Here is a 19,585-nt window from a genome sequence, read left to right on the forward strand (position 1 = left end):
GTTTCAGTAAGCTCTCTTTTACAGACTAGCCTCCTTCTAGTCTGGGTCCAGCAAGCACTCACATCCCCTGTAGTTACTGTCCTTTGTTCCAGTTTTTTTCAGGTATCCTTGGGGGTTGAAGGGCTATCTCCTTAGCCAGCTGAAGAGAAAATGGAGGGGTCTCCCACGGGCTTAAATAGACTTTCTCTTGTGGGTGGAGACCCCCTTCTCTCTCCTATGCAAAGTCCAGCTCCAAGAAGGAGTTCTGGAGTCACCTGGGCAAGTCACATGTCCATGCATGGCTCATAGTTTTTACAGGCAGAAGCCATTGCCCACATGGTATCTTGAATGTCTCCAGGAAGACTTCTTATGTGTATTGGAGCAGTCCAAGATGCATTGTTCCTTAAGTGCTTCTTGATGGGCACTTAACTTTGCGAATTCCTTTCTCCAGGAACTCACCAAATGCTCGACTAAGGTTATTTAGAAATCAAGCCAGTACACGGCCAGTATTCATAACGTTGAATACAAAAATGATACATGCATACAAATAGGATTAATAGATTCAGTAGATCATAACCTTTACAGAGATATGGTACATGGCATATGTAGCATAGAACATATTCTAGTTATGTCATATATATCCATAAGCATATTTCCATAAAGCCTTATGAGGGGCATCATCGCAGGGGGAACCAGCGGAGATCTAGATTCTAGACAGTCTTCTCTCCTTACTTAGGCTGGTCTTCCTCTACTCAGCAGTTGGCATCCATTACAAATGTTTTTGGACCTCAGTAGTTGAAGGGAGATGGACTTGGGGATTGGTTAGTTTTTGTTCTGACAAAGGAGAACTGAGAGTCCAAGAAAGGAGGAAAAACGAAAAATTGAACTTTGAGGGCCAGACTCTCAAATGGTGTCAATTGGTGTAGTTCTATTGACTTCAGTAGGGCTATGTCAGTTGACACCAGCTGAGGATCTAGTCAGAGAAATACGCAAGACCTAGTACAGTGTGGTGACCAGGAAGACTCGAATCTGCAATACCCTCTTACTGCTGTTGGAATCAAAGGTCAGCACATATATTGTTTTCTTCTTCATGGATTTAAAAAAGTAGCACCACCTTAGGTTTGATCTCAGTCCAGTAGTGCTGTGCATTTCGGACATCAGAACGATAGTACGGTATATAGTTTCCGAATGACAGGTTCCTTGTGGGAAACTTTCACCATCTGGGTGTTAGGGAGCTACAAAAGCCACTGTGGAGCCAACTGTTTTCCTCAGAATATTTACACAAATTATGAAAATGTGATTGTTTTTCATTTCTTTTGTTCAGTCATTTCCCCATACCTCTCTGGTTTACAGCATGAAACCGATTAGTTAATTTAGCTCTTCTGAATGTATGATCAGCAGAGAGGGATTGCACCAAGGCTACTGGGAGATGAGCTTGTGACATCGGTAAAGTAATTTCCCCTGGATTTGTATTAAGGTCTCAGGTTTGACCTATGACGACATACTGCTTTATATGTATATTTATATGATATGATGGCATACTATTAATTTACGAGGATAAGCTCAATTGCTAGAACTAATCGTCTGCTGAATTTAATGGGCCAGCTTCCCAGTCCTTTCAGTGTCCTTTGCACTGCTCTGGAGACAGAATACATCTGCACTGAAAAAAAACCCCAAACCTGTGGCGGCAAGTCTGGGATTCCTCTTCCTGGACTTCAGAGCCCGAGCTCCAGCCCAAGCCAGAATGTCTACAGGGCTATTTTCAGTGCTGTAGTGTGAGCCTGAGTCTGAAGACCTGGGCTCTGAGACTTGCTGCCATGTGTGTGTGGTAGTGGTGTTGATTTTTTATTTTTTTGCAATGTAGATATACCCAAAGAGGCCATAAAGTCAGCCAAACCAGCCAGCTGAGGATTTTCACTTGCATAGGGGTATCCCTAGGGGCAGACAGAGCTTGCATCCCTCTTTTTAGCCCCCCAGAGTAAAAGATGTGGCTGGGGAAAGCGGGCATGCCAGAATGCCCTTGTGCTCTAGTGATTCCCAATGCCAGTACGGACCCTGGGGCCTGCTGGAAGTGGGCACAGTTTAGAGCAGCTTATGTCAAACTGGCCCCAGAATCAGAAAGCTGCAAATTTTTTTGTGCCACCTCCCTTCAGCTGCATCTAGGGCTTACGGGATGCAGCTGAGAATCTGGGAAAGTGTATTTACGCTCAGTATTCCCCTTCAATATTCCACTAGTGTGAAAAATAGAGACTGTATTAGTCACAAAACAAAGGGGTTAAAGCAAAAGAATAGGAAAGGAATAGTACAAAACCAACACAGTCACCTTGTCTGGAGTAGTGTGGGGCTAGGGTAATGGCAGGGAAAAGCAGGGCCTAACAGTTTCAGTAACAGAGGATTCCCCCAGTACTGCTCAAGAGTGGGAAATTCCCCATTGTGCTGGGAACCCTGCCAGCTTTCTTTGGAGTTCAGAGCTGTATGTTTCTAACAAGTACAAAGAGCTTCTCATAATGTTTTGCCTCGTGGGTACGTATATGATTAATTCCATGCAAGCATTACTGGTGCACTAATAGTTCTGGAGGTCCTAAAACTGAAAAAGGAAACACATTTGGCTCAGACTTCATACACAATCACTTACACTTAAGCTATTGATAGCTGATTGGGATCTGTAGACTGTTGGGTTGGTGCCACTGGGTTTCTAAGCATATTCAGTGGCTGGAACAGACAGCTAGGCTGTAGGTTTTGGCAAGCTGTGGGTCTCGTTAGTCAGGCTGACAGTATCTGACACTAGAGATTCCCATCCACTAGGATGAAGCTCACTTCCCTAGGCTTTGGCTGATGTCCCAACAATATTTACATGAAGGACAACAGAGGACCAGTGTTAGATAAAAACTAAGTTTCCAGTAGGCAGGCCATTGAACGTTCTATTGAATACTATTTTTTGATTATTTGGGTAATAATGAAGTTTAATAATGTCCTTGAAAAATGTGAGGAACGGTTGTTATTTTATACTAGGTTTGCAAAGCTGTGTTTCATCTTTGGTGTGGGAGTAATTTATTTGTATTGTGGCATCACCAAAAGGCCCCAGTCGGGATCAGGGCCACCTTGGGCTAGGTGCTGGCCATACATAGTCTCTGCTGTAAGGAGCTTGTCATCTAAAAAGTTCTGGCTAAGCAAATAGCTTGTTAGTTCTAGGATTTTGATCTGATTATATGAACTCTTCCCAGCTGCCTTCCCACTAGCACTTTCAAGTTCAGTCCTTCCTTCTTCAGGGCTGGCTTCATTTTCAGCAGGTCACAAGGATTGGACTGGGATGAAAAATATGCCAGTACTACCCTAAATTTCACTCACAATTTAAGCTCCACCTACTCATGGTATCAGAGTAAAGTGCTATTTACATTTGATTGCTTGCATGCTTTCATCGAGAGTTCACAATATAGATATTCTAGTTATCGCCATTAGTCTTCTGGGGTAACTCTCCATTAAGATGAATAGGGGCTGTTCACACCACTCAGAGCTATTGATCCAGGGAGTCTGCAGACTCAGACATTCTGGCATCAGCGTATACCCAATTCACATGCTGCAGGTGTAACTTTTGCACCAATAAGGGCTAGAGACATAATTGGTATTTTTTAAAATGGAGTCCCAACGGTCCCCACCACAAAAAGGTACTGTCTTGCTGAGTTGGGATGGGCCAATCCAATTCAGTCCCCTAGAGAGGGTGCAGCTGGCTTTGTTAAAAGACGTACTATATTCTCCTCCAATTCCTCCACCATCCAAACCATCTAACTTCACTCCACATGGCAAACCCAGATTCACTCCCAGTGTTCTTATATCACCCCAAAATAGCTGACCCCTTTCACATAAATGAATCTTTCTCTGCTGAAGTCAAAGGCTGGCTGGAAGGCCCTGGGGCTGCAAAGTTACCGTGCTGCAGCTCCAACAGGAGCTAGAGCCTGTCTTGCCTCCTGAGACTCAAGCTCCACTTCCAAAATGGAGAACACTAGGTGGACCAGGTGCTCGGCGGGGGGATGATTTCTCCAAGGATCTGGCTGGGGGTTCGCACAGTAGCAAACATGCTTGAGACTCCCTCCCTGCCTTTAAAGCTGTCTATTCCTGCTTTTCCTATCACTCTTGGTAGCATAAAGTGTTTTAAATGATGTTTACAATGAGATCGTAGAAACTTGAACCTTACATTTCTATAGCAGCTTCTATCCTAAAGGAACTTGAAGCATCTTACACACTTAACACGACAAGAACAGTTACACCACCACTTAAATGCAGCCACATCTGGGGTAGGTCACAACACCTGTTTAATAGTGAACAACAGCATATGTACCTGAAATTCCATGGCTCAGTTAGGGCAGCAGAATGTAATGACCCAAAGTGGAATGTGTCCTGGATGCCAGTACACTGTACAAAGAGCCCTGGATCTTTACGGACCACATCTGGGCATGAGGTCCTAGGTTTTGCCTCTCATCTGAAATTAACAAGCGCTTTCATTACAATAACAGTAACAGCATCTTCTGAGCCAGCTTCACAAGAAGGGGGTATGAGGATAAATGGTTTTGTTTCACTTTCATTAGGATAAGGATAAGATAAAGCTAAAATGAAATATCCTGAAGACCTTGCCCTTTGTTAGTCAGATCAAATCAACTTGGAATTCCTTCGTATCTTTCCCAGCTATAATTTCTGTTTTGTTGGATTTTTACCAGAATAGTCCAAGTAACAATTTTCTGATTGACACAATTTTGCATGGGATATGGTGGTAATTTGATTCATTGTTGTAGTTTCAGTTTGGACGTGGGGTTTGCATTGAGTTACATGACACGGAATACTTGAATTTGTCTGCTTAAGATTTGACAATGGGATAGAAAAGTCACCTTTGGATTAATTTGCTTTGTCTGCTAAAGTCCCATTAAACTGAAGACAGCTGGTGTCAAAGGCATAAAGGGAGGCAAAGTTTTGCTCTCAATTGTGGGAAATGTGTTTAAACAGGCTAGAAATATTTCCTGCTCTGCAGGGTATAATACACTTAAATGGTTACATTAACATGAAAATATATAACAAAGAGTGTATTTAGGGCAATCCCTTTGTATCCTGTGCTAATGAATTTGAATTTCAGTAATGAAGTCAAAGGGTTGTATTCTTCTCTTGATGCATGCAGTATAGTAACTCCCATTAGCATTAATGGGAGCTGCACAGATGAATCAGAGGATCATAATAGTTAGAGATGGAAAAGACCTATCAGAATATTGAGTTTATTCCTCTCTTAGGGACAAATCCTTCTCATTGCGCTCTTGTAAGCAGCCCTATTGGCTCAGTTCTTATGGAGATGAGCGCCATATAAAATATCCCAATAGATTTACAGGGAGCAGAATTTCAAGGGTGAAATTCTCCCCATGCAGGAGGCCAGCACAAGCTCTATGGATCACTCATGTTCTCCAAAAAAAAAAAAAAAAAAGAGTGGGGTGGGGGCGCTTAATTAGTGTTTAAATGGTGTACTATGCTGGTGCACAGGAGTGAATTTCACCTCGTGACTAAGGCATGATTTGATCCACAGTCCCCAGATAAGGGGGAACAGCTAACATTAATCCTGTGCTACACTAAATCTTAGCCAATACTTTAAGGGGTTGGCTCTGTTGTACTGCAAAGTGTGTCCAAAATTCAACATCCCTTTGGGAGATCTACTTCCTTCCCACAACATGCCAGTTTCTAGAAAGCTGCTTAGATTGTCAAAAAAACCTGGTTTTATGGCAGAAGTTTTTCCTTCCCCCTGCACTAAATCTATTCGTATCCACCTAATTTACAGTTTAAAGGATACCTTAGATGTAAAAGGGTGTGTCAGTTTTCATATTCTGTACAAGTAAGTTAACTAGAAGAAAAGGAAATTATTAATTGTAACATAGGTCAGGGAAAAACAAGGATATTGGGCCAGATCCCCAGGTGGTATAAATTGGCATAGCTCCATTGCACTTCTTTGGAGCTATGCTGGTTTACATCAGCCAGGCTCATTATGCCTAGTCTGTTGAACACTGCAAAAATTCTTTACAGAAGCTGCATGCGGACCTTGGTCTCTATCAAAAGTTGAATACTAAATTAACGTAGTTCAGATCCCTTGTTTCATTAAAATCATTCCTTGTGAGCAATTGCTTTGTCCAAACACTGTTGACCTCCTGAATTGGAATGGGCAACATGGGTTAAAAGCATAAACATTTTCAACTCACAAACCCCAACCAGGGGAAGTTTAAAAAAAAAATCCTCAATGCAGTAAAAAGCATTTGTCACTGTCCTCTTCTATTAGTATCCTCTAAACATTTTAAAAGAGAAGCCGTGGCAGGATTACATTTCTGCCTGGGCTGGAGGTTTCTTATTAGTAAAGGCAGAGGGCTCTGTAAAAGCCCATAGGTCAAAAATATAATCTGGTATTCCCCCGCTCTTGTTTCCTGACGTTAAGCCATTAGGGTAGATAAGGGAGAGGTGCAGAGTCTTAATTTATAAGCAAATGATGATCTCTGGTTGGGGACTGTTTGCAATTGCTAGAGCTTATTATTTTATCTTGAACTTAATACAGTGGATCACTGTTCACTAACCAATACCAGCAAATCCCCAACCCTTCTGCAAAAATAGACCAAGGGCCGGAGCCTCAGCTGGTGTAGGTTAGTGTAGCTCCTTGAAGTCAGTAGAATTGTATTGATTTACACTAGCCGTCTAGCCTGGAATCTGGGTTAAGGGAGGATGGGGTTGCATAATATAATATCCTTATGGGGCTGGGATATTGCTCTATTAAAAGTATTATGGGAGTCCTGGGCAGTAGGGGCCATCGTGGCTGTATCATCTCTGCAGGGTTGATGTTGTACAGGACCTTTTCCCATATCCGTCCTGGGAATCCTTCTCCAGGATGGGCATTGCTGTTAGTGGGCAAAAAACTGCTGTTATCAGAGATAAGCAAATGCTACATTTTTTGAAGTGAAGGCTGATGTGTGGTTTGTTCTGTTTTGTAATAAGAGCAACTCCTCAGTTAACTTTAAATTAGTTTCCTGCACCATAGCAATTATTTCTTTATTTTACAGCAGAACATTTGGGGGTATATTTTGTGCTGTGAAAGTGAGGGACAGACAGCTCTCAGTGAAGTTGGTACTGGTACATGGGTATGTTTTTTAGCAGCTGGCCTCCCTTTTGCACACACAGCACTAGATCACCACTTTGAACTCTCCCCTGATTAGGGGCAGCCCTCAGGTGCACTGTCCCAGGAGTTGTGCAGGAACCAAATTGGGAATCAGAGGCTCCACCCACTCACCTGTGCAGGATGGGAAGTAGCAGCTGGATGGCAACTACTCCCTTGTCATCCCCCCCAGCCAGGGCAACGTGGGTAGCTTGTAGGTTGGAGTGGGTAGGCTGGCTCACAACTGAGCCCATAGTTTGCATATTGCAAAAGTTGGGCATGTATTTTTGCACCTTTTTCATGTGTGATCTTAAAGTGGGAGGGAAAAGAGGCAGGAAGAGTGTTTTAAAAGGACAAGTCCAGGATAGCTCTTCACCCACACTCCCCTCGAATTTCTGCAATTGTCTGTTGCAAAGGATTGTATTTGGGGAAAGGGGCTGGCCTTCTGCAGAAAAAACAGCCAGGGTCTGCATGACATAGAGGACTCTGTAAATTTCCTGCTTTTGGTCAGAACCCTGTCTGTACACTGAGAGCATGGGTAATGCCTTGTATTGAGTATGTTTGAATGAAAATAAAGATGTCAGATGGAAAAAAATCTTAAAGAAAAGTGTAAAATACTACAGTTGTCCGTGAAAGATGGCTAACCACAAGTAAACATCAATGGAGTGTTTGATCCCTTCATGTTTACTATTTATTCGTATTTATTATTCATAAATTCCAGCACAAATGTTAGGCCTGCACCCCAGTGACACATTTGCATTTTACTTTAAGTTTGATTTCTCTCTTTCCCCCTGCCCCCTCCAGTTTTTCAAACAGGGATTTAATGATTTACCATCCCATATAGTTTCTCTTGTGTGTGCTCTCTAGCTCTTCTCAGCTCTTCCCCTTCTTGTTTCAGGAAAAGATTTTTAACATGGAAAAGTGATATTTGAATACATTCCCCTAAGGCAATCAATTTACTTTTAATTTGTCTGGAACTAAGCTTTTCTTTGTTGCAGTGAGAAAGGATTGAAACTGCTGTAAAATGTATTAGCTTCCAGGAAGATTTTGAAATGAATTTTTTAATGATCGTGCTGTTTGCTGTACCCAGCAGCAGTGTCATCATGATTACAGTATAACCATACGGTTGCTGCGAAAACACTGAAACATCAAGATAATGCCATACTTTCATATGAGGGTACTTATGGTAATAGGTAGCGAAAATTAGATATACTAATAAATATTAACACTTATATGGCCCCTTGCACAGACTTCCCTATAAACCATCTTCATGTGGCTCAAAAACATGATCAATGGTGTGGAAAAAACAGCCACCACTCTGTTTACTTCGTATTTCAGACAAATATTCAGGGCTCAGCTCAAAAAGAAGCTCTATGCTTCCTGTGCTGCAAAATGTTTGGAGAATTTCTGGAGTTCCCTTCCTCCAGATGTCTGTCACATACATGCATGCGTGTTTCCGCACAATATCCCTTTCCCCCTTTCGGTATGCAGCCACAATCATTCAAAACATCACAGTTAGGATATTAGTACCTTCGCTTCCCCAGCCTACTACTTGCTTGCCTTAGCTCTAATCAGTCCATAGCAAGCTGCTTTAATTCTTAACTGGATCCTGAGCCATCAGGAATCATGTGCAGCCTGTACTTCACCCAGGCATTCCCTCTGTAGACGCCCGCACAATCCACTGAAACACCTGATGCAAATTGAAGTCCAGCACTTTGTCACGTACTTTTCCTCCATCGCACTGGCCGAAATACACATGCTGAAGCCCAGTCAGTCTTGGAGTGTCCTTTTCACCTTTTCTTTCTTATTTTCCATTTTCATGTGGCTCCCTGTTTCTTTCCCTTGCTCCCCATGCGTAGCACAAATGAGTCCTACTTATTTGCCTCTCCAAATCTCCTCTGACTTGGATTTCTGAACTGATTTTCTGTTCAAAAATGGAAACTCCAGGGACTATTGTGATTGCCCAAATTGCACTGTAGATGGTATAACAGCACATGTCATCCCACCATTTATCAGAAATATTAAATCCCCTAGCACTTGCGCCTTGGTATGTTTTAACTTTGCCTCTGGCCAGCACTAGAGATCCAACTGAAGATAATACAGTTGCTCAGGGAGCTGAATGGGCTATCTCTTCAATCCGTTTTCATGTTGTACAGGACTAGAGTGAACTCAGGTGAATAGGAGAATGACTGTGAATAGGAGAATAAAAATACGGGTAGTGCAGAAGCTTCAGTTAACACTTAACTGCCACAGGCACTACAAATACAGATGATTTGGGGCACAGCCCTTCACATACCTCCCCAAACAAAACTGTACACGTGTACCTGCTTGATGGTGGGATTAAAAAGCCATTTTGGGGTTTGTTTCTTCACAGGGCTCGTGCTGTGACTCACATCTGTGAAGCAACACCTTATGCCAGGCAGCAGGTGGCATGTAAAGCCGCTGGGGAAAGGGGGAGTCTTCCATGGCATAGAACCTTGTAAAGTAGCCACAAGGTTGCGAGACTTATGAGGCCAGAACCTCAGTCACACTACAGCTGCTTTGTGTTGTTTTGTTGGCACAAAGCAGTCTGAGAGCTGGCTTACCTGGCCAGTGGAGAATTCCTCCAATGTGAGTGACTCTTGGGTTGGTCTAGAGCAGTGGTCCCCAAACTTTTATGTCACTCCCCGCCCCTCACCCATAATGTAATCTTCCCATGCCTGCTCAAGGAGCCGGGGCTGGAAGCGGAGTCGCTGCTGGAGCCAGGAGCCACAGCTGGGAATGGGGCCAGAAGCAGGAGCTGCGGCCAACGCTGGGGCCGGGTCGTGGTTGGGGCCAAGAGCCGGGGCTGGGGCTGGAGCTGGAGCGGAGCTGTCGGCAGAGCAGAGCTGGGTGGCACTCGCTCCCCTGCATCCCCCAGGCCTGGCCCGGCCCCACTTTGCCCCCTGAATGTTCCTGCAAGTCCCCCTAGGTGGGCGCGCCCCCACAGTTTTGGGACCACTGATCTAGAGCCATGTGATATCACCTACACCACTCCCCTGCAGCTCCAGTGGTGTGGCAGGGAGAAGGGGCATGACTCTGGTTTCTTTATGCCCGACTAACCCTAGCTTCAGGAATGGTGTTTGCGGGTGGTCTAACTTACACCCAGGAACTGCCCTGGGATCCAAGGATATAAAGGTTGTGTCAAACACCCCCTCCTCCCCCCCCCCCACACCTTTGGGCTGTACTGAGGACTCCTCAGCCACATCCCAGGACTGGGGCCACAGCAATCTCTCTTTCTCACCTCCCCCAACCTTCTCCCCAAATACAGTGAAAGTAAAAAAGAGGAAAAGAGAAAAGACCAGAAGGGGTGAATGGAGAGAGCAGGGTGGAGCAGGGGGCATGCGTCCCATGTCTGGTATTTGATTGCAGACTGTTTGAATCCTGTCATACTGTGGAGGCTGCAGTATATCACTGGTGTCATGAATTCATGAGTCTGTATAAATGCCCAAGCACCATAACAAGCCCTGATATTTTCCTGACTACTTTGTGGCTGCAACAGCTTCCCTTTCCCCCAGCCCCTTGTGTTCTAGAGTTCAGTGAAAGCTGCTCCTTGCACCAATGGAGAAGGAGTCTTCTGTTGGTCCATAATATTACACATCAGGCTATCTCCAGGTCATTGCTTCTTTGCAGCCATGTCAGCCCGTCTGTCCCCACTGCTGTAGCCCTTGTCCATGCTTGCTCATCTCTCATCTTGACTGTTACTGTCTCCTCTCCAGCCTCTTCACTTCCTCCCATTGACCCCTCCAGCCAATCCAAAAGGTAGCGATTCTCCCCTTTCCTCCTCATCGTCCTCTGCCTTGTTCACTCCCCCACCCCACTCATTGATATGCTGTTTTCTATGGCATGGCAGTCAAGATCCTCACCTTCAAAGCCCTACACACTCTAGTCCCCCTCTGCTGAGCACATCTTTACTCTTGGTTCTTCCCACTGCCTCTTGCTCTTGTCACCGCTCCAGATCCTCCTCACTGTTCCCTTCATCTCCTTTCCCCATGCCTGGCTTTGTTCCATCATTCATGTGGTCCTCTACATTTAGAACATTTTGTCTCCCTGTCTCCTTGTTCAGATCACTCACTGCTTCCAGGAATTCTCCCTACCTTGTTCTCTCAGAGAATCTTTTCACACCTCACCTCACTGTCCTCATGTCTTGTCTTGTTCACCTTGTCTAAGAGCCTGAAAGGAAGTCCACAGAAGTCCATAAGTAGGGCTCTACAAATTCACGGTCCATTTTGGCCAATTTCACAGTCATAGGATTTTAAAAATAATAAGTTTCATGATTTCAGCTATTTTAATCTGAAATTTCATAATGTTGTAATTGTAGGGGTTGTAGCCCAAAAAGAAGTTTGCAGGGGGCAGGGTTGCAAGGTTATTGTAGGAAGGCTACTGGTACCGCTACACTTACTTCTGTGCTGCTGCTGGCGACAGGGTTGTCTTCAGAGCTGGGCAGCTGGAGAGCAGCAGCTGCTGGCCGGGATCCCAGCTCTGAAGGCAGAGCCGCTGCCAGCAGCAGCACTGAAGTAAGGATGGTATGGTATTACCATCCTTAATTCTGCGTTCCTGCCTGCAGAGCTGGACAGTCAGCAGCCGCCACTCTCCGGCCACCCAGCTCTGAAGGCAGCAGAGCAGAAGTAAAGGTGGCATGGTATAGTATTGCCACCCTTACTTCTGCACTGCTGCTGGCGGGACACTGCCTTCAGAGCTGGGCACAAGCCAACAGCCACCACTCTCCAGCTGCCTAGCTCTGAAGGCAGCACAGAAGTAAGGGTGGCAATACCATGACCCCCCCTAAAATAACCTTGCAACTCCCATGCAACTCCCTTTTGGGTCAGGACCCCCAATTTGAGAAACGCTGATCTCCCCTGTGAAATCTGTATAGTATAGGGTAAAAGCACACAAAAGACCAGATTTGATGGGGGGGAGACCAGATTTCACGGTTCATGACACATTTTTCATGGCTGTGAATTTGATAGGGCCTATCAATAAGGAATCATGGGGATCAGCCCCTCAGGTGTCAGCTGCTCAGGTCAAGGAACACTGTATTAGTGTAATCATGGTGACTTTTACCTTTCCGGGGACCAATATCCTGGTCTGATTTTTGATTAACAGATGTTTTTTACCCTTTCTCTTATGACTTGTACGTGAAGCTGGTGAAGTATTTCTACAATAGATTTTTGTAAAAAAATTGCTGAGATGCTAAGCAAGCTGCAGTTGTGAGGTAGTCCTGCTTTGTACATGCTGTGGGTCTAACTGGCACTGTTCTGACACAATTTCATTCCTGCAGTGCTAGTTCGTTGCTTGAGATCAATGCTGTTCCAGTCTCTTCCCTGGCTCCCATTTCCCCCTCCCTTCTCCCCCTCCCACCCACACCCCCGTTAGCAATATGGGCTATACCTTTTTTATGCAGATGAAACAGGTTTGTTTCTCTCCTCCACCAGACCTTTCTGAAGCAGTTTCATTCCTCGCCAGCCTGTCTGTCTGTAGACTGCATGGCTCAGGCCTTTAAAATCAATACAGACACAACATGTGTGTGGTTGGGGCTCGTTGTAAATTGCCTTTGTGCTAGTCCCCTGAGGTGGGAACAGAGGTGGTTTGAAATCTGGAGCTCAACATGGGCTTTACTTTACTCTTTGAGAAGTCTATTTATTCCAGAGGTGGTTGGGTTGGTTGGTTATTTATCTTTCTATGTTTGGGATTATGCTCAGCTCTGACTGTTTTTTCCCCTGTTGTCTGACTTAAAAGCAGTAGCCCACTGTCTTTCTGATTAGACTTCAGAAGTGCTGTAGTATCTTAGATCACTGAGGCCATTACACTAACATTGTAGGAATCAATATTAAGGTGAAATGCTAACAGCTTCATTGAAAACATCCATCTGGAGGTGTGCATAGAACTGACCAAATGCTCCCCAGTATCATGTCCCAGCAGGCACTTGGTCTTGTGTAAAACCTGGGATGGAGTGACTCTATTTGGGTTGTTCCAAAACCTTGAGTAGGAACATGCAAGGAGATCTTTCCAGGAGATCATGTGCTGGGCTTGCACACCTTCCTGATAAGGAAGGGTAGTGGCTCCAGCAGGATACAACGGCAACACGTTTTGCCCACGCGGAAGTAATTCCTCCTGTTTGTGTGAGAGGGTCCCTGTGTGGAGATGCAGAGCTTTCTGCTGTATCTGCCAGGCCAAGTGCATTTCATTAGTTCCAACTCAGCAAGATAAAAGGCAGAGGCAGTTGAGAGAAGGGAAGTGTTCTGAGGGTGGCTGTTTTAGGAAAGTGTTAGGGATTAAGCATTATGTTTAATTGTTTTAAGTATAATCCATGATGTTTTGTTCTGGGTTAATTTCTGAATATAATCCAGGATCAGGGAGATTTAGGGAAAAACCTACTTTGTGCACCTGCTGCCTTTTATTAGGGGGTTCAGAACCTGCCCCTTCACGCTTCTCGCATGGAAGACTGCAGAATCATAGCCTTTTTTACAGCATTTGCCTTGCTGAGCTGATGCTGCTCGTTCAGTGATCCCTACCTACAGCACTGTCTAACCACGTGTGGTCCTCTACAGCTGATTTTCAGCAGAACTAGGACCTTAATGTCAAACACACTCAGCTTCCAACATACTGAGCTCTCTGGAAAATCTGACCCCTATTTTGAGACTTTTTTAAAGCCTGAGGTTGTGGTCCGAATTCCATGCTGCCAGATCAGTTTTAGGTTGCTTATTCCTCCCAGTTTTTCCTAGGCCAGTGCACTTGGGTTCAGGAAATACCATCATTCAGTCACACACACGTGGTCCTATTTGGGTTCAGGTGCCTGCTCCATGGCTCGGGGTCTCCCATGTAGTGGAGCAGAGAGGAAATGGAGGCAGCGGAGCTGTCAATTGTCTGCCTTGCTGCAGGAAGGAAAGCTATTGCCTCTTTACTATTCCCAGCCACTCCTTTGTTCTCTCCTCCCTTTACTTCCTGTTGGTGCCTCCGTGGCATACCAGTGACACCACCCGCCCCGCCCCGCCCCATCCACTCTGTCAGCTTGCTTGCTCCCACCTTGCTCATTCAAGGATCCAGGCAATCTTCCTGCCCAGTTCCAGGAAGTCCCCTACTGCCAGCTGCCTCCCTGTTGTTTCTGCATTGTGTGCACTGCACTGTGTGGTTATTACCTGTGCTTTGCTCCTCACATTAGGAATGTTTTTAGTACAGACCGTAACAATTGTATTGGCTCAGGCAGGTCTAGAGCTGTAAAGAATTTCCTGTCTTATTATTTCGGATAGTTTAAAAATATTGCTTTAAAGGAACAGTACATGAATGTGAATGACTATTGTGGGTGCTGTGATGGCTGGGTGAACTGGAGCTACGCTAAGGAGACCAACACTGCGCAGAGGTGTTGTGCCTGCATGGTACAGGAGCATACAGAATGCATCAGGGGAGCGAGAGGGTGCCTGCACATGAGTGGCAGTTATTACACCTGTTCTACAGGTATTCCTCCCTTGGGTTCAGGTTGTTTCACAGTGGCCGCAGGCTAGTGCATAGATGGGTTGGAGCTGTGGTCACGTACATTAACATCATCTTTCTGGGATCAGTGCTTAGCCCTGCTGGAGCACTAGAAACTCAGTTATGTTTGCCTCTTGCATAGGTGCACTGGTAGAGGAAAGGAAATTCCTGTGCTTACCTCTAGCACACCTGCCCTTGGCATCTATAATGGAGTAAAATTTTACTTCAGATTAAGTCCTGGTCATCCATGCCATGCTGATCAGCATGGTATCTGAGAGCCCAAGCCATCTGAAGGGAGCCAAAGTTGTTGTTGTCTGCCATTTTGTGGCTTTTGCAAAAGGAATGGACTCCCTCAGGGAACTGATGGGCAAGATCCCCTGGGAGAATAACATGAGGGGGAAAGGAGTCCAGGAGAGCTGGCTGTATTTTAAAGAATCCTTATTGAGGTTACAGGGACAAACCATCCCGATGTGTAGAAAGAATAGTAAATATGGCAGGCGACCAGCTTGGCTTAACAGTGAAATCCTTGCTGCTCTTAAATACAAAAAAGAAGCTTACAAGAAGTGGAAGATTGGACAAATGACCAGGGATGAGTATAAAAATATTGCTTGGGCTTGCAGGAGTGAAATCAGGAAGGCCAAATCACACCTGGAGTTGCAGCTAGCAAGAGATGTTAAAAGTAACAAGAAGGGTTTCTTCAGGTATGTTAGCAACAAGAAGAAAGTCAAGGAAAGTGTGCGCCCCTTACTGACTGAGGGAGGCAACCTAGTGACAGAGGATGTGGAAAAAGCTAATGTACTCAATGCTTTTTTTGCCTCTGTCTTCACGAACAAGGTCAGCTCCCAGACTACTGCACTGGGCAGCAGAGCATGGGGAGAAGGTGACCAGCCCTCTGTGGAGAAAGAAGTGGTTCGGGACTATTTAGAAAAGCTGGACGAGCACAAGTCCAAGGGGCCGGATGTGTTGCATCCGAGAGTGCTAAAGGAATTGGCGGATGTGATTGCAGAGCCATTGGCCATTATCTTTGAAAACTCATGGCGATCGGGGGAGGTCCCAGATGACTGGAAAAAGGCTAATGTAGTGCCCATCTTTAAAAAAGGGAAGAAGGAGGATCCTGGGAACTACAGGCCAGTCAGCCTCACCTCAGTCCCTGGAAAAATCATGGAGCAGGTCCTCAAGGAATCAATTCTGAAGTACTTAGGGGAGAGGAAAGTGATCAGGAACAGTCAGCATGGATTCACCAAGGGCAAGTCATGCCTGACTAATCTAATTGCCTTCTTTGACGAGATAACTGGCTCTGTGGATGAAGGGAAAGCAGTGGACGTGTTGTTCCTTGACTTTAGCAAAGCTTTTGACACGATCTCCCACAGTATTCTTGCCAGCAAGTTAAAGAAGTATGGGCTGGATTAATGGACTATAAAGTGGATAGAAAGCTGGCTAGATTGTCGGGCTCAACGGGTAGTGATCAATGGCTCCATGTGTAGTTGGCAGCCGGTATCAAGTGGAGTGCCCCAGGGGTCGGTCCTCGGGCCGGTTTTGTTCAATATCTTCATAAATGATCTGGAGGATGGTGTGGATTGCACCCTCAACAAGTTTGCAAATGACACTAAACTGGGTGGAGTGGTAGATACGCTGGAGGGTAGGGATAGGATACAGAGGGACCTAGACAAATTGGAGGATTGGGCCAAAAGAAATCTGATGAGGTTCAACAAGGACAAGTGCAGAGTCCTGCACTTAGGACGGAAGAATCCAATGCACTGCTACAGACTAGGGACCGAATGGCTTGGCAGCAGTTCTGCAGAAAAGGACCTAGGGGTTACAGTGGACGAGAAGTTGGATATGAGTCAACAGTGTGCCCTTGTTGCCAAGAAGGCCAATGACATTTAGGGATGTATAAGTAGGGGCATTGCCAGCAGATCGAGGGACGTGATCATTCCCCTCTATTGGTGAGGCCTCATCTGGAATACTATGTCCAGTTTTGGGCCCTACACTACAAGAAGGATGGGGAAAAATTGGAAAGAGTCCAGCGGAGGGCAACAAAAATGATTAGGGGACTGGAACACATGACTTATGAGGAGAGGCTGAGGGAACTGGGGATGTTTAGTCTTCAGAAGAGAAGAATGAGGGGGGATTTGATAGCTGCTTTCAACTACCTGAAAGGGGGTTCCAAAGAGGATGGGTCTAGACTGTTCTCAGTGGTAGCAGATGACAAAACAAGGAGTAATGGTCTCAAGTTGCAGTGGGGGAGATTTAGGTTGGATATTAGGAAAAACTTTTTCACTATGAGGGTGGTGAAACACTGGAATGCGTTACCTAGGGAGGTGGTGGAATCTCCTTCTCTAGAAGTTTTTAAGGTCAGGCTTGACAAAGCCCTGGCTGGGATGATTTAGTCGGGGATCGGTCCTGCTTTGAGCAGGGGGTTGGACTAGTTGACCTCCTGAGGTCCCTTCCAACCCTGATATTCTATGATTCTATGAATTAGCTTGTGTCAGTGCAGTTCCTTGTGGGCATCTGAAACCTGCTACCAGAGCTAACAATCTCTGTAGTGAGTCCAGCAAGTTACGTGGGACAGAGATGAAGCCGCCATCTTACTTTTTGAGATGGTCTCCAGAACAAAGTTGAGGCATATTGTGGGGGATAGGAACAACCTGGCAAAGCTAGCTGTTATGCTACCTGCACTGTACCAGTTCTGGGAATAAACAGGGAGTCAGTCCTGCATCTTTCACAATCACTAATTTTCTTCTTAAAAGAAATCAAACAATGTCCATAAACGTAACATTCCCCAGCTCTCCCCAACCCCTGCTATTCATGGATTCCAATCAGTTCTGCTATGCAGGCTATAGATGACTTTCTGAAAACAAATACCTAACCATTTGTCAATAACAAGTCAAAGGAGGGAACCATTCACCTCCCAGACAGAGCAGTAACTGAAAGTAACAAAATCAAAGTATAACAGCATTTAGGCAGCTCCTAATGCAGGTTGTTCTACATGTAAAGCTGAGCGCATCATTCTCTGAAAACACTGTAGAGAAGGCTACTGAAATCCAGACCTCCTGCACAGCCAGTCAACATTGCCTTTTGTACAATGGGGTAGCTGCTGTGATGTAGAGAAATTGCTAACATTTTAGACATAGATTTTCAATGAATTGGTTTTTCTCTCTTTTTTCTAGGTTTGCTTTTTACTAGCTGATTCTCTGTAAGTGTTAAGCTGCTCATATTTTGGTGCATTGTGCTATGTGCTGAGAATTTTTATCAGCCGCCCTTGTGCTAGAATGTGGTGAAAATACAAATGTATCTGAAAAGCTGAGGTGATGTGCACAGAAGTACAAAGCATCAAAACGAACTGTTTTCAGGTGGACAGGAAGCAAACCAAAGCTGAGTCTGCACCTCTGTGGGTTTCAGTATTTCAAACTGGCAAGGACTGAATGCATTATTGTATTATTATTAACATTAACTCTTGACCACACTGGGTAGTTAGTTTATTTGTGTACAAATTACAATAAGAATATGCTACATAACAGTGGTTCTCAAACTTTTTTTTTCATGGACGACTTGAAAATTGCTGAGGGTCTCGGCAGCCCACTAAATGATCTTTCCAAATGTTGTTTGAACCGTTAGCTAACTATTGTAAAGCGTTTTGGATAAAAGTGCTATATAAAAAACCCTTAATAATAATTAATGTTTTTTTGTTCTACAAATAAAAGCACACAACTCATATTTTAATATCAGTAGTCTTACCTTTCTAATGTGATGGATGTGCCCTCTCTTCCCCGCTGCGGCAGCCCCCGAGCTGGGGCTGGGAAGGAGTGGGCGTCTCTTCCCTGCAGTGGCAGCCCCCGAGCTGGGGCTGGAAAGCAGTGGGGGTCTCTCCCCGGCAGTCGCAGCTCTGGAGCTAGGGAAAGTCACCTCTTTCTCTGGCCGCCGCAGCCCTGCACGTCCCATATTCTCCCCACCTCCTCTTCCCACCCCATTGCCCCCTCCCACCTGCATCTCACCTTACATATGCATCTTCTCTGGGGTCCGGGCACCTAATTAGTGGAGTCATGCCTGCGCAGCTCCACTAATTAGGTGGGTGGCCCTTCATTCTTTTGTGTGTGGCCGCCCAGGCGTGCACCTTAGAAGGAACTATCCACGGACCTCCTGAATGGAGCTCGTGGACCACTGGTGGTCTGCAGACCACAGTTTGAGAACCTCTGCTACATAATTTTGAATGAAATGTGTGTGCTTTGCAAAGGTTTACTGAGTTGTCTTCAGCTACAAGTTCTGATCAAATGAAGAAAACACTAGAGTCAAAAGCAAATACTGGAAAAACCTGGGATGTTATCTGTATTAAATGGTCTAGTTCTTAGGACAAGGCAGTGAGAGTCAAGACTTCTGGATTCTATTCCCAACTCTGCCACAGATTCACATTAGCGCTTCAGACAAGTCACTGAACCTCTGTGTGTGTCATTTGACCATTTGTAGAAGGGGGATAATATTTTCCGAGTTCACAAAAGAACTGTGTGATGTACAAGGGGAAAATGTGTTCCCTTGCTTGAATGTGGGAGTCCTGAAAAAGGTGCAGAACCACAGAATTTCTTCTTCACAGGGAGGACTGGCCACAAAGTGGCTGTGTAGGGGAACTCCACACCCTGTGTGGGCCATGGGTGTGGCCAATGGGTTCACAAACTATGCAGATCCACTGACCAAAACCCCAGCATAGTGAGCTCTGGCCACTATTGGAGGAATAGATTCCCCCTGTGACAATCCGACCTGATATGATTTTGAGCAGAGATTGAAAATGTGATCCTTAGTTTTTGTAAAGAGCTTTGAGATAAAAGGTGCTGTAGAAGTGCAAAATATTATCCCGCATATCAACAATGGAAATGCTTCTAGTTGCAGCCTTAGGTTCTGGAGCAGACGGCAGGGAGAGAATCTTTATTATTCCCATACGAATGGAGATCAAGTGCTGGGAGT

At 45.2% G+C, this 19,585-nt stretch overlaps 1 protein-coding gene across 3 annotated transcripts in view; it reads left to right on the top strand.

Annotated features, from left to right (window-relative positions):
- The window catches only part of PCDH19 (protocadherin 19), a 113,998-nt gene that overhangs the window by 87,732 nt on the left and 6,681 nt on the right, over positions 1 to 19,585 (top strand). The window lies entirely within an intron of this gene.

Source organism: Chelonia mydas, chromosome 9, assembly GCF_015237465.2.
Source record: "Chelonia mydas isolate rCheMyd1 chromosome 9, rCheMyd1.pri.v2, whole genome shotgun sequence".
Lineage (NCBI taxonomy): Eukaryota > Metazoa > Chordata > Testudines > Cheloniidae > Chelonia > Chelonia mydas.